A 15,834-nucleotide genomic window follows, 5' to 3' on the forward strand; every position below is an offset into this window, starting at 1 on the left:
AAGTTACGTTTACCACGGGAATCCAGTTTAACATGAAAGTTACGTTTACCACGGGAATCCAGTTTAACATGAAAGTAAAGTTTACCACGGGAATCCATTTTACCATGAAAGTTACATTTACCACGCGAATCCAGTTAATCATGAAAGTTAAGTTTACCATGGGAGTCCAGTTTACCATGAAAGTTACGTTTAACACGGGAATCCAATTTACCATGAAGGTTACTTTTACCATGGGAATCCAGTTTACCATGAAAGTTACGTTTACAACGGGAATCCAGTTTACCATGAAAGTTAAGTTTACCACGGGAATCCAGTTTGCCATGAAAGTTACGTTTACCACAGGAATCCAGTTTACCTTGAAAGTTATGTTTAACATGGGAGTCCAGTTTGCCATGAAAGTTACGTTTACCACGGGAATCCAGTTTACCATGAAAGTTAAGTTTACCACAGGAATCCAGTTTACCATGAAAGTTATGTTTACCATGGGAATCCAGTTTACCATGAAAGTTCAGTTTACCACGGGAGCCCAGTTTACCATGAAAGTTACGTTTACCACGGGAGCCCAGTTTACCATGAAAGTAAATTTTACCACGGGAATCCAGTTTACCGTGAAAGTTACATTAACCACGGGAATCCAGTTTACCACGAAAGTTACGTTTACTACGGGAATCCAGTTTACCATGAAAGTTACGTTTACCATGGAAATCCAGTTTACCATGAAAGTTACGTTTACCACGGGAATCCATTTTACCATGAAAGTTACGTTTACCACGCGAATCCAGTTTACCATGAAAGTTACATTTACCACGGGAATCCAGTTTACCATGAAAGTTACGTTTACCACGGGAATCCAGTTTATCATGAAAATTACGTTTACCACGGGAATCCAGTTTACCATGAAAGTTACGTTTACCACGGGAATCCAGTTTACCATGAAAGTTAAGTTTACCACGGGAATCCAGTTTGCCATGAAAGTTACGTTTACCACGGGAATCCAGTTTACCATGAAAGTTAAGTTTACCACAGGAATCCAGTTTACCATGAAAGTTACGTTTACCATGGGAATCCAGTTTACCATGAAAGTTCAGTTTACCACGGGAGCCCAGTTTACCATGAAAGTTACGTTTACCACGGGAGCCCAGTTTACCATGAAAGTAAAGTTTACCACGGGAATCCAGTTTACCGTGAAAGTTACATTAACCACGGGAATCCAGTTTACCACGAAAGTTACGTTTACTACGGGAATCCAGTTTACCATGAAAGTTACGTTTACCATGGAAATCCAGATTACCATGAAAGTTACGTTTACCACGGGAATCCATTTTACCATGAAAGTTACATTTACCACGGGAATCCAGTTTACCATGAAAGTTACGTTTACCACGGGAATCCAGTTTATCATGAAAATTACGTTTACCACGGGAATCCAGTTTACCATGAAAGTTACGTTTACCACGGGAGCCCATTTTACCATGAAAGTAAAGTTTACCACGGGAATCCATTTTACCATGAAAGTTACGTTTACCACGCGAATCCAGTTTACTATGAAAGTTAAGTTTACCACGGGAGTCCAGTTTACCATGAAAGTTACGTTTACCACGGGAATCCAATTTACCATGAAAGTTACTTTTACCATGGGTAATCCAGTTTACCATGAAAGTTATGTTTACCACGGGAATCCAGTTTACCATGAAAGTTAAGTTTACCACGGGAATCCAGTTTAACCATGAAAGTTACGTTTACCACACAAATCCAGTTTACATGAAAGTTAAGTTTTCCACGGGAGTCCAGTTTACCATGAAAGTTACGTTTAGTACGGGAATCCAGTTCACCATGAAAGTTACGTTTACCACAGGAATCCAGTTTACCATGAAAGTTACGTTCAACACGGGAATCCAGTTTAACCATGAAAGTTACGTTTACCACGGGAATACAGTTTACCATGAAAGTTAAGTTTACCACGGGAATCCAGTTTACCATGAAAGTTACGTTTACCACGGGAATCCAGTTTACCATGAAAGTGAAGTTTACCACGGGAATCCAGTTTACCATGAAAGTTAAGTTTACCACAGGAATCCAGTTTACCATGAAAGTTACGTTTACCATGGGAATCCAGTTTACCATGAAAGTTCAGTTTACCACGGGAGCCCAGTTTACCATGAAAGTGACGTTTACCACGGGAGCCCAGTTTACCATGAAAGTAAATTTTACCACGGGAATCCAGTTTACCGTGAAAGTTACGTTAACCACGGGAATCCAGTTTACCACGAAAGTTACGTTTACTACGGGAATCCAGTTTACCATGAAAGTTACGTTTACCATGGAAATCCAGTTTACCATGAAAGTTACGTTTACCACGGGAATCCAGTTTACCATGAAAGTTAAGTTTACCACGGGAATCCAGTTTGCCATGAAAGTAAAGTTTACCACGGGAATCCAGTTAACCATGAAGGTTACGTTTACCACGGGAGCCCATTTTACCATGAAAGTAAAGTTTACCACGGGAATCCATTTTACCATGAAAGTTACGTTTACCACGCGAATCCAGTTTACAAAGAAAGTTATTTTTACCACGGGAGTCCAGTTTACCATGAAAGATACGTTTACCATGGGAATCTAATTTACCATGAAAGTTTCGTTTACCATGGGAATCCAGTTTACCATACAAGTTACGTTTACCACGGGAATCCAGTTTACCATGAAAGTAAAATTTACCACGGGAATCCAGTTTAACCATGAATGTTCAGTTTACCACGGGAGCCAATTTTACCATGAAAGTAAAGTTTGCCACGGGAATCCAGTTTACCATGAAAGTTAAGTTTACCACGGGAGTCCAGTTTATCATGAAAGTTAAATAGTACGGGAATCCAGTTCACCATGAAAGTTACGTTTACCACGGGAATCCAGTTTACCATGAAAGTTACGTTTACCAGGGGAATCCAGTTTAACCATGAAAGTTACGTTTACCAAGGGAATCCAGTTTACCATGAAAGTTACGTTTACCACGGGAATCCAGTTTACCATGAAATTTACGTTTACCACGGGAATCCAGTTTACAATGAAAGTTACGTTTACCACGGGAATCCAGTTTACCATGAAAGTTACGTTTACCACGGGAATCTAGTTTACCAAGAAAGGTACGTTTACCACGGGAATCCAGTTTACCATGAAAATTACTTTACCACGGGAATCCAGTTTACCATGAAAGTTACGTTTACCGTGGGAATCCAGTTTACCATGAAAGTTACGTTTACCGCGGTAATCCAGTTTACCATGAGAGTTATGTTTATCACGGGAATCCAGTTTACCATGAAAGTTAAGTTTACCAAGGGAATCCAGCTTACCATGAAAGTTAAGTTTACCACGGGAATCCAGTTTACCATGAAAGTTACGTTTACCACGGGAATCCAGTTTACCATGAAAGTGAAGTTTACCACGGGAATCCAGTTTACCATGAAAGTTACGTTTACCACGCGAATCAAGTTTACCATGAAAGTTAGGTTTACCACGGGAATCCAGTTTACCATGAAAGTTAAGTTTACTACGGGAGTCCAGTTTACCATGAAAGTTACATTTACCACGGGAATCCAGTTTACCATGAAAGTTACGTTTACCATGGGAGTCCAGTTTACCATGAAAGTTACGTTTACCGCCGGAATCCAGTATACAATGAAAGTTACGTTTACCACGCGAATCCAGTTTACCATGAAAGTTACGTTTACCACGGGAATCCAGTTTACCATGAAAGTTACGTTTACCATGGGAATCCAGTTTATCATGAAAATTACGTTTACCACGGGAATCCAGTTTACCATGAAACTTACGTTTACCACGGGAACCCATTTTACCATGAAAGTAAAGTTTACCACGGGAATCCATTTTACCATGAAAGTTACGTTTACCACGCGAATCCAGTTTACTATGAAAGTCAAGTTTCCCACGGGAGTCCAGTTTACCATGAAAGTTACGTTTACCACGGGAATCCAATTTACCATGAAAGTTACTTTTACCATAGGAATCCAGTTTACCATGAAAGTTATGTTTACCACGGGAATCCAGTTTACCATGAAAGTTAAGTTTACCACGGGAATCCAGTTTAACCATGAATATTCAGTTTACCACGGGAGCCCATTTTACCATGAAAGTAAAGTTTACCACGGGAATCCATTTTACCATGAAAGTTACGTTTACCACACAAATCCAGTTTACATGAAAGTTAACTTTTCCACGGGAGTCCAGTTTACCATGAAAGTTACGTTTAGTACGGGAATCCAGTTCACCATGAAAGTTACGTTTACGACGGGAATCCAGTTTACCATGAAAGTTACGTTCAACACGGGAATCCAGTTTAACCATGAAAGTTACGTTTACCACGGGAATCCAGTTTACCATGAAAGTTATGTTTACCACGGGAATGCAGTTTACCATGAAAGTTACGTTTACCACGGGAATCCAGTTTACCATGAAAGTTAAGTTTACCACGGGAATCCAGTTTACCATGAAAGTTAAGTTTGCCACGGGAGCCCAGTTTACCATGAAAGTAAAGTTTACCACGGGAATCCAGTTTATCATGAAAGTTACCTTTACCACGCGAATCCAGTTTACCATGAAAGTTACGTTTACCACGGGAATCCAGTTTAACATGAAAGTTACGTTTACCACGGGAATCCAGTTTAACATGAAAGTAAAGTTTACCACGGGAATCCATTTTACCATGAAAGTTACATTTACCACGCGAATCCAGTTAATCATGAAAGTTAAGTTTACCATGGGAGTCCAGTTTACCATGAAAGTTACGTTTAACACGGGAATCCAATTTACCATGAAGGTTACTTTTACCATGGGAATCCAGTTTACCATGAAAGTTATGTTTACCACGGGAATCCAGTTTACCATGAAAGTTAAGTTTACCACGGGAATCCAGTTTGCCATGAAAGTTACGTTTACCACGCGAATCCAGTTTACCATGAAAGTTACATTTACCACGGGAATCCAGTTTGCCATGAAAGTTACGTTTACCACGCGAATCCAGTTTACCATGAAAGTTACATTTACCACGGGAATCCAGTTTACCATGAAAGTTATGTTTACCACGGGAATCCAGTTTACCATGAAAGTTACTTTTACCATGGGAATCCAGTTTACCATGAAAGTTATGTTTACCACGGGAATCCAGTTTACCATGAAAGTTAAGTTTACCACGGGAATCCAGTTTAACCATGAATTTTCAGTTTACCACGGGAGCCCATTTTACCATGAAAGTAAAGTTTACCACGGGAATCCATTTTACCATGAAAGTTACGTTTACCACACAAATCCAGTTTACATGAAAGTTAAGTTTTCCACGGGAGTCCAGTTTACTATGAAAGTTACGTTTAGTACGGGAATCCAGTTCACCATGAAAGTTACGTTTACCACAGGAATCCAGTTTACCATGAAAGTTACGTTTACCATGGGAATACAGTTTACCATGAAAGTTCAGTTTACCACGGGAGCCCAGTTTACCATGAAAGTTACGTTTACCACGGGAGCCCAGTTTACCATGAAAGTAAATTTTACCACGGGAATCCAGTTTACCGTGAAAGTTACATTAACCACGGGAATCCAGTTTACCACGAAAGTTACGTTTACTACGGGAATCCAGTCTACCATGAAAGTTACGTTTACCATGGAAATTCAGTTTACCATGAAAGTTACGTTTACCACGGGAATCCATTTTACCATGAAAGTTACGTTTACCACGCGAATCCAGTTTACCATGAAAGTTACATTTACCACGGGAATCCAGTTTACCATGAAAGTTACGTTTACCACGGGAATCCAGTTTATCATGAAAATTACGTTTACCACGGGAATCCAGTTTACCATGAAAGTTACGTTTACCACGGGAGCCCATTTTACCATGAAAGTAAAGTTTACCACGGGAATCCATTTTACCATGAAAGTTACGTTTACCACGCGAATCCAGTTTACTATGAAAGTTAAGTTTACCACGGGAGTCCAGTTTACCATGAAAGTTACGTTTACCACGGGAATCCAATTTACCATGAAAGTTACTTTTACCATGGGAATCCAGTTTACCATGAAAGTTATGTTTACCACGGGAATCCAGTTTACCATGAAAGTTAAGTTTACCACGGGAATCCAGTTTAACCATGAATTTTCAGTTTACCACGGGAGCCCATTTTACCATGAAAGTTACGTTTACCACACAAATCCAGTTTACATGAAAGTTAAGTTTTCCACGGGAGTCCAGTTTACCATGAAAGTTACGTTTAGTACGGGAATCCAGTTCACCATGAAAGTTACGTTTACCACGGGAATCCAGTTTACCATGAAAGTTACGTTCAACACGGGAATCCAGTTTAACCATGAAAGTTACGTTTACCACGGGAATCCAGTTTACCATGAAAGTTAAGTTTACCACGGGAATCCAGTTTACCATGAAAGTTACGTTTACCACGGGAATCCAGTTTAACATGAAAGTGAAGATTACCACGGGAATCCAGTTTACCATGAAAGTTACGTTTACCACGCGAATCAAGTTTACCATGAAAGTTAGGTTTACCATGGGAATCCAGTTTACCATGAAAGTTAAGTTTACTACGGGAGTCCAGTTTACCATGAAAGTTACGTTTACCACGGGAATCCAGTTTACCATGAAAGTTACGTTTACCATGGGAGTCCAGTTTACCATGAAAGTTACGTTTACCGCCCGAATCCAGTTTACAATGAAAGTTACGTTTACCACGGGAATCCAGTTTACCATGAAAGTTACGTTTACCACGGGAATCCAGTTTATCATGAAAGTTACGTTTACCACGGGAATCCAGTTTACCATGAAAGTTACGTTTATCACGGGAGCCCATTTTACCATGAAAGTAAAGTTTACCACGGGAATCCATTTTACCATGAAAGTTACGTTTACCACGCGAATCCAGTTTACTATGAAAGTTAAGTTTACCACGGGAGTCCAGTTCACCATGAAAGTTACGTTTACCACGGGAATCCAGTTTACCATGACATTTACGTTTACCACGGTAATCCAGTTTACAATGAAAGTTACGTTTACCACGGGAATCCAGTTTACCATGAAAGTTACGTTTACCACGGGAATCTAGTTTACCTAGAAAGGTACGTTTACCACGGGAATCCAGTTTACCATGAAAATTACTTTACCACGGGAATCCAGTTTACAATGAAAGTTACGTTTACCACGGGAATCCAGTATACCATGAAAGTAAAGTTTACCACGGGAATCCATTTTACCATGAAAGTTACGTTTACCACGCGAATCCAGTTAATCATGAAAGTTAAGTTTACCATGGGAGTCCAGTTTACCATGAATGTTACGTTTACCACGGGAATCCAATTTACCATGAAAGTTACTTTTACCATGGGAATCCAGTTTACCATGAAAGTTACGTTTACCACGGGAATCCAGTTTACCATGAAAGTTAAGTTTACCACGGGAATCCAGTTTGCCATGAAAGTTACGTTTACCACGGGAATCCAGTTTACCATGAAAGTTAAGTTTACCACAGGAATCCAGTTTACCATGAAAGTTACGTTTACCCTGGGAATCCAGTTTACCATGAAAGTTCAGTTTACCACGGGAGCCCAGTTTACCATGAAAGTTACGTTTACCACGGGAGCCCAGTTTACCATGAAAGTAAATTTTACCACGGGAATCCAGTTTACCGTGAAAGTTACATTAACCTCGGGAATCCAGGTTACCACGAAAGTTACGTTTACTACGGGAATCCAGTTTACCATGAAAGTTACGTTTACCATGGAAATCCAGATTACCATGAAAGTTACGTTTACCACGGGAATCCATTTTACCATGAAAGTTACGTTTACCACGCGAATCCAGTTTACCATGAAAGTTACATTTACCACGGGAATCCAGTTTACCATGAAAGTTACGTTTACCACGGGAATCCAGTTTATCATGAAAATTACGTTTACCACGGGAATCCAGTTTACCATGAAAGTTACGTTTACCACGGGAGCCCATTTTACCATGAAAGTAAAGTTTACCGTGGGAATCCATTTTACCATGAAAGTTACGTTTACCACGCGAATCCAGTTTACTATGAAAGTTAAGTTTACCACGGGAGTCCAGTTTACCATGAAAGTTACGTTTACCACGGGAATCCAATTTACCATGAAAGTTACTTTTACCATGGGAATCCAGTTTACCATGAAAGTTATGTTTACCACGGGAATCCAGTTTACCATGAAAGTTAAGTTTACCACGGGAATCCAGTTTAACCATGAATTTTCAGTTTACCACGGGAGCCCATTTTACCATGAAAGTAAAGTTTACCACGGGAATCCATTTTACCATGAAAGTTACGTTTACCACACAAATCCAGTTTACATGAAAGTTAAGTTTACCATGGGAGTCCAGTTTACCATACAAGTTACGTTTACCACGGGAATCCAGTGTACCATGAAAGTAAAATTTACCACGGGAATCCAGTTTAACCATGAATGTTCAGTTTACCACGGGAGCCAATTTTACCATGAAAGTAAAGTTTACCACGGGAATCCAGTTTACCATGAAAGTTAAGTTTACCACGGGAGTCCAGTTTATCATGAAAGTTAAGTTTAGTACGGGAATCCAGTTCACCATGAAAGTTACGTTTACCACGGGAATCCAGTTTACCATGAAAGTTACGTTTACCAGGGGAATCCAGTTTAACCATGAAAGTTACGTTTACCAAGGGAATCCAGTTTACCATGAAAGTTACGTTTACCACGGGAATCCAGTTTACCATGAAATTTACGTTTACCACGGGAATCCAGTTTACAATGAAAGTTACGTTTACGACGGGAATCCAGTTTACCATGAAAGTTACGTTTACCACGGGAATCTAGTTTACTAAGAAAGGTACGTTTACCACGGGAATCCAGTTTACTATGAAAATTACTTTACCACGGGAATCCAGTTTACAATGAAAGTTACGTTTACCACGGGAATCCAGTATACCATGAAAGTAAAGTTTACCACGGGAATCCAGTTTACCATGAAAGTTACGTTTACCGTGGGAATCCAGTTTACCATGAAAGTTACGTTTACCGCGGTAATCCAGTTTACCATGAGAGTTATGTTTATCACGGGAATCCAGTTTACCATGAAAGTTAAGTTTACCAAGGGAATCCAGTTTACCATGAAAGTTAAGTTTACCACGGGAATCCAGTTTACCATGAAAGTTACGTTTACCACGGGAATCCAGTTTACCATGAAAGTGAAGTTTACCACGGGAATCCAGTTTACCATGAAAGTTACGTTTACCACGCGAATCAAGTTTACCATGAAAGTTAGGTTTACCACGGGAATCCAGTTTACCATGAAAGTTAAGTTTACTACGGGAGTCCAGTTTACCATGAAAGTTATATTTACCACGGGAATCCAGTTTACCATGAAAGTTACGTTTACCATGGGAGTCCAGTTTACCATGAAAGTTACGTTTACCGCCGGAATCCAGTATACAATGAAAGTTACGTTTACCACGCGAATCCAGTTTACCATGAAAGTTACGTTTACCACGGGAATCCAGTTTACCATGAAAGTTACGTTTACCATGGGAATCCAGTTTATCATGAAAATTACGTTTACCACGGGAATCCAGTTTACCATGAAACTTACGTTTACCACGGGAACCCATTTTACCATGAAAGTAAAGTTTACCACGGGAATCCATTTTACCATGAAAGTTACGTTTACCACGCGAATCCATTTTACTATGAAAGTTAAGTTTCCCACGGGAGTCCAGTTTACCATGAAAGTTACGTTTACCACGGAAATCCAATTTACCATGAAAGTTACTTTTACCATAGGAATCCAGTTTACCATGAAAGTTATGTTTACCACGGGAATCCAGTTTACCATGAAAGTTAAGTTTACCACGGGAATCCAGTTTAACCATGAATATTCAGTTTACCACGGGAGCCCATTTTACCATGAAAGTAAAGTTTACCACGGGAATCCATTTTACCATGAAAGTTACGTTTACCACACAAATCCAGTTTACATGAAAGTTAAGTTTTCCACGGGAGTCCAGTTTACTATGAAAGTTACGTTTAGTACGGGAATCCAGTTCACCATGAAAGTTACGTTTACCACAGGAATCCAGTTTACCATGAAAGTTACGTTTACCATGGGAATACAGTTTACCATGAAAGTTCAGTTTACCACGGGAGCCCAGTTTACCATGAAAGTTACGTTTACCACGGGAGCCCAGTTTACCATGAAAGTAAATTTTACCACGGGAATCCAGTTTACCGTGAAAGTTACATTAACCACGGGAATCCAGTTTACCACGAAAGTTACGTTTACTACGGGAATCCAGTCTACCATGAAAGTTACGTTTACCATGGAAATTCAGTTTACCATGAAAGTTACGTTTACCACGGGAATCCATTTTACCATGAAAGTTACGTTTACCACGCGAATCCAGTTTACCATGAAAGTTACATTTACCACGGGAATCCAGTTTACCATGAAAGTTACGTTTACCACGGGAATCCAGTTTATCATGAAAATTACGTTTACCACGGGAATCCAGTTTACCATGAAAGTTACGTTTACCACGGGAGCCCATTTTACCATGAAAGTAAAGTTTACCACGGGAATCCATTTTACCATGAAAGTTACGTTTACCACGCGAATCCAGTTTACTATGAAAGTTAAGTTTACCACGGGAGTCCAGTTTACCATGATAGTTACGTTTACCACGGGAATCCAATTTACCATGAAAGTTACTTTTACCATGGGAATCCAGTTTACCATGAAAGTTATGTTTACCACGGGAATCCAGTTTACCATGAAAGTTAAGTTTACCACGGGAATCCAGTTTAACCATGAATTTTCAGTTTACCACGGGAGCCCATTTTACCATGAAAGTTACGTTTACCACACAAATCCAGTTTACATGAAAGTTAAGTTTTCCACGGGAGTCCAGTTTACCATGAAAGTTACGTTTAGTACGGGAATCCAGTTCACCATGAAAGTTACGTTTACCACGGGAATCCAGTTTACCATGAAAGTTACGTTCAACACGGGAATCCAGTTTAACCATGAAAGTTACGTTTACCACGGGAATCCAGTTTACCATGAAAGTTAAGTTTACCACGGGAATCCAGTTTACCATGAAAGTTACGTTTACCACGGGAATCCCGTTTAACATGAAAGTGAAGATTACCACGGGAATCCAGTTTACCATGAAAGTTACGTTTACCACGCGAATCAAGTTTACCATGAAAGTTAGGTTTACCATGGGAATCCAGTTTACCATGAAAGTTAAGTTTACTACGGGAGTCCAGTTTACCATGAAAGTTACGTTTACCACGGGAATCCAGTTTACCATGAAAGTTACGTTTACCATGGGAGTCCAGTTTACCATGAAAGTTACGTTTACCGCCCGAATCCAGTTTACAATGAAAGTTACGTTTACCACGGGAATCCAGTTTACCATGAAAGTTACGTTTACCACGGGAATCCAGTTTATCATGAAAGTTACGTTTACCACGGGAATCCAGTTTACCATGAAAGTTACGTTTATCACGGGAGCCCATTTTACCATGAAAGTAAAGTTTACCACGGGAATCCATTTTACCATGAAAGTTACGTTTACCACGCGAATCCAGTTTACTATGAAAGTTAAGTTTACCACGGGAGTCCAGTTCACCATGAAAGTTACGTTTACCACGGGAATCCAGTTTACCATGACATTTACGTTTACCACGGTAATCCAGTTTACAATGAAAGTTACGTTTACCACGGGAATCCAGTTTACCATGAAAGTTACGTTTACCACGGGAATCTAGTTTACCTAGAAAGGTACGTTTACCACGGGAATCCAGTTTACCATGAAAATTACTTTACCACGGGAATCCAGTTTACAATGAAAGTTACGTTTACCACGGGAATCCAGTATACCATGAAAGTAAAGTTTACCACGGGAATCCATTTTACCATGAAAGTTACGTTTACCACGCGAATCCAGTTAATCATGAAAGTTAAGTTTACCATGGGAGTCCAGTTTACCATGAATGTTACGTTTACCACGGGAATCCAATTTACCATGAAAGTTACTTTTACCATGGGAATCCAGTTTACCATGAAAGTTACGTTTACCACGGGAATCCAGTTTACCATGAAAGTTAAGTTTACCACGGGAATCCAGTTTGCCATGAAAGTTACGTTTACCACGGGAATCCAGTTTACCATGAAAGTTAAGTTTACCACAGGAATCCAGTTTACCATGAAAGTTACGTTTACCCTGGGAATCCAGTTTACCATGAAAGTTCAGTTTACCACGGGAGCCCAGTTTACCATGAAAGTTACGTTTACCACGGGAGCCCAGTTTACCATGAAAGTAAATTTTACCACGGGAATCCAGTTTACCGTGAAAGTTACATTAACCTCGGGAATCCAGGTTACCACGAAAGTTACGTTTACTACGGGAATCCAGTTTACCATGAAAGTTACGTTTACCATGGAAATCCAGATTACCATGAAAGTTACGTTTACCACGGGAATCCATTTTACCATGAAAGTTACGTTTACCACGCGAATCCAGTTTACCATGAAAGTTACATTTACCACGGGAATCCAGTTTACCATGAAAGTTACGTTTACCACGGGAATCCAGTTTATCATGAAAATTACGTTTACCACGGGAATCCAGTTTACCATGAAAGTTACGTTTACCACGGGAGCCCATTTTACCATGAAAGTAAAGTTTACCGTGGGAATCCATTTTACCATGAAAGTTACGTTTACCACGCGAATCCAGTTTACTATGAAAGTTAAGTTTACCACGGGAGTCCAGTTTACCATGAAAGTTACGTTTACCACGGGAATCCAATTTACCATGAAAGTTACTTTTACCATGGGAATCCAGTTTACCATGAAAGTTATGTTTACCACGGGAATCCAGTTTACCATGAAAGTTAAGTTTACCACGGGAATCCAGTTTAACCATGAATTTTCAGTTTACCACGGGAGCCCATTTTACCATGAAAGTAAAGTTTACCACGGGAATCCATTTTACCATGAAAGTTACGTTTACCACACAAATCCAGTTTACATGAAAGTTAAGTTTACCATGGGAGTCCAGTTTACCATACAAGTTACGTTTACCACGGGAATCCAGTTTACCATGAAAGTAAAATTTACCACGGGAATCCAGTTTAACCATGAATGTTCAGTTTACCACGGGAGCCAATTTTACCATGAAAGTAAAGTTTACCACGGGAATCCAGTTTACCATGAAAGTTAAGTTTACCACGGGAGTCCAGTTTATCATGAAAGTTAAGTTTAGTACGGGAATCCAGTTCACCATGAAAGTTACGTTTACCACGGGAATCCAGTTTACCATGAAAGTTACGTTTACCAGGGGAATCCAGTTTAACCATGAAAGTTACGTTTACCAAGGGAATCCAGTTTACCATGAAAGTTACGTTTACCACGGGAATCCAGTTTACCATGAAATTTACGTTTACCACGGGAATCCAGTTTACAATGAAAGTTACGTTTACGACGGGAATCCAGTTTACCATGAAAGTTACGTTTACCACGGGAATCTAGTTTACTAAGAAAGGTACGTTTACCACGGGAATCCAGTTTACTATGAAAATTACTTTACCACGGGAATCCAGTTTACAATGAAAGTTACGTTTACCACGGGAATCCAGTATACCATGAAAGTAAAGTTTACCACGGGAATCCAGTTTACCATGAAAGTTACGTTTACCGTGGGAATCCAGTTTACCATGAAAGTTACGTTTACCGCGGTAATCCAGTTTACCATGAGAGTTATGTTTATCACGGGAATCCAGTTTACCATGAAAGTTAAGTTTACCAAGGGAATCCAGTTTACCATGAAAGTTAAGTTTACCACGGGAATCCAGTTTACCATGAAAGTTACGTTTACCACGGGAATCCAGTTTACCATGAAAGTGAAGTTTACCACGGGAATCCAGTTTACCATGAAAGTTACGTTTACCACGCGAATCAAGTTTACCATGAAAGTTAGGTTTACCACGGGAATCCAGTTTACCATGAAAGTTAAGTTTACTACGGGAGTCCAGTTTACCATGAAAGTTATATTTACCACGGGAATCCAGTTTACCATGAAAGTTACGTTTACCATGGGAGTCCAGTTTACCATGAAAGTTACGTTTACCGCCGGAATCCAGTATACAATGAAAGTTACGTTTACCACGCGAATCCAGTTTACCATGAAAGTTACGTTTACCACGGGAATCCAGTTTACCATGAAAGTTACGTTTACCATGGGAATCCAGTTTATCATGAAAATTACGTTTACCACGGGAATCCAGTTTACCATGAAACTTACGTTTACCACGGGAACCCATTTTACCATGAAAGTAAAGTTTACCACGGGAATCCATTTTACCATGAAAGTTACGTTTACCACGCGAATCCATTTTACTATGAAAGTTAAGTTTCCCACGGGAGTCCAGTTTACCATGAAAGTTACGTTTACCACGGAAATCCAATTTACCATGAAAGTTACTTTTACCATAGGAATCCAGTTTACCATGAAAGTTATGTTTACCACGGGAATCCAGTTTACCATGAAAGTTAAGTTTACCACGGGAATCCAGTTTAACCATGAATATTCAGTTTACCACGGGAGCCCATTTTACCATGAAAGTAAAGTTTACCACGGGAATCCATTTTACCATGAAAGTTACGTTTACCACACAAATCCAGTTTACATGAAAGTTAACTTTTCCACGGGAGTCCAGTTTACCATGAAAGTTACGTTTAGTACGGGAATCCAGTTCACCATGAAAGTTACGTTTACCACGGGAATCCAGTTTACCATGAAAGTTACGTTCAACACGGGAATCCAGTTTAACCATGAAAGTTACGTTTACCACGGGAATCCAGTTTACCATGAAAGTTATGTTTACCACGGGAATGCAGTTTACCATGAAAGTTACGTTTACCACGGGAATCCAGTTTACCATGAAAGTTAAGTTTACCACGGGAATCCAGTTTACCATGAAAGTTAAGTTTGCCACGGGAGCCCAGTTTACCATGAAAGTAAAGTTTACCACGGGAATCCAGTTTATAATGAAAGTTACCTTTACCACGCGAATCCAGTTTACCATGAAAGTTACGTTTACCACGGGAATCCAGTTTAACATGAAAGTTACGTTTACCACGGGAATCCAGTTTAACATGAAAGTAAAGTTTACCACGGGAATCCATTTTACCATGAAAGTTACATTTACCACGCGAATCCAGTTAATCATGAAAGTTAAGTTTACCATGGGAGTCCAGTTTACCATGAAAGTTACGTTTAACACGGGAATCCAATTTACCATGAAGGTTACTTTTACCATGGGAATCCAGTTTACCATGAAAGTTACGTTTACAACGGGAATCCAGTTTACCATGAAAGTTAAGTTTACCACGGGAATCCAGTTTGCCATGAAAGTTACGTTTACCACAGGAATCCAGTTTACCTTGAAAGTTATGTTTAACATGGGAGTCCAGTTTACCATGAAAGTTACGTTTACCACGGGAGCCCAGTTTACCATTAAAGTAAAGTTAACCACGGGAATCCAGTTTACCATGAAAGTTAAGTTTACCACAGGAATCCAGTTTACCATGAAAGTTACGTTTACCACGGGAATCCAGTTTACCATGAAAGTTCAGTTTACCACGGGAGCCCAGTTTACCATGAAAGTTACGTTTACCACGGGAGCCCAGTTTACCATGAAAGTAAATTTTAGCACGGGAATCCAGTTTACCGTGAAAGTTACGTTGACCACGGGAATCCA

This window comes from Petromyzon marinus, chromosome 74 (assembly GCF_048934315.1).
Source record: "Petromyzon marinus isolate PM22_M1 ecotype Great Lakes invasive population chromosome 74, UKy_Petmar_22M1.pri1.0, whole genome shotgun sequence".
NCBI classification, from domain to species: domain Eukaryota; kingdom Metazoa; phylum Chordata; class Hyperoartia; order Petromyzontiformes; family Petromyzontidae; genus Petromyzon; species Petromyzon marinus.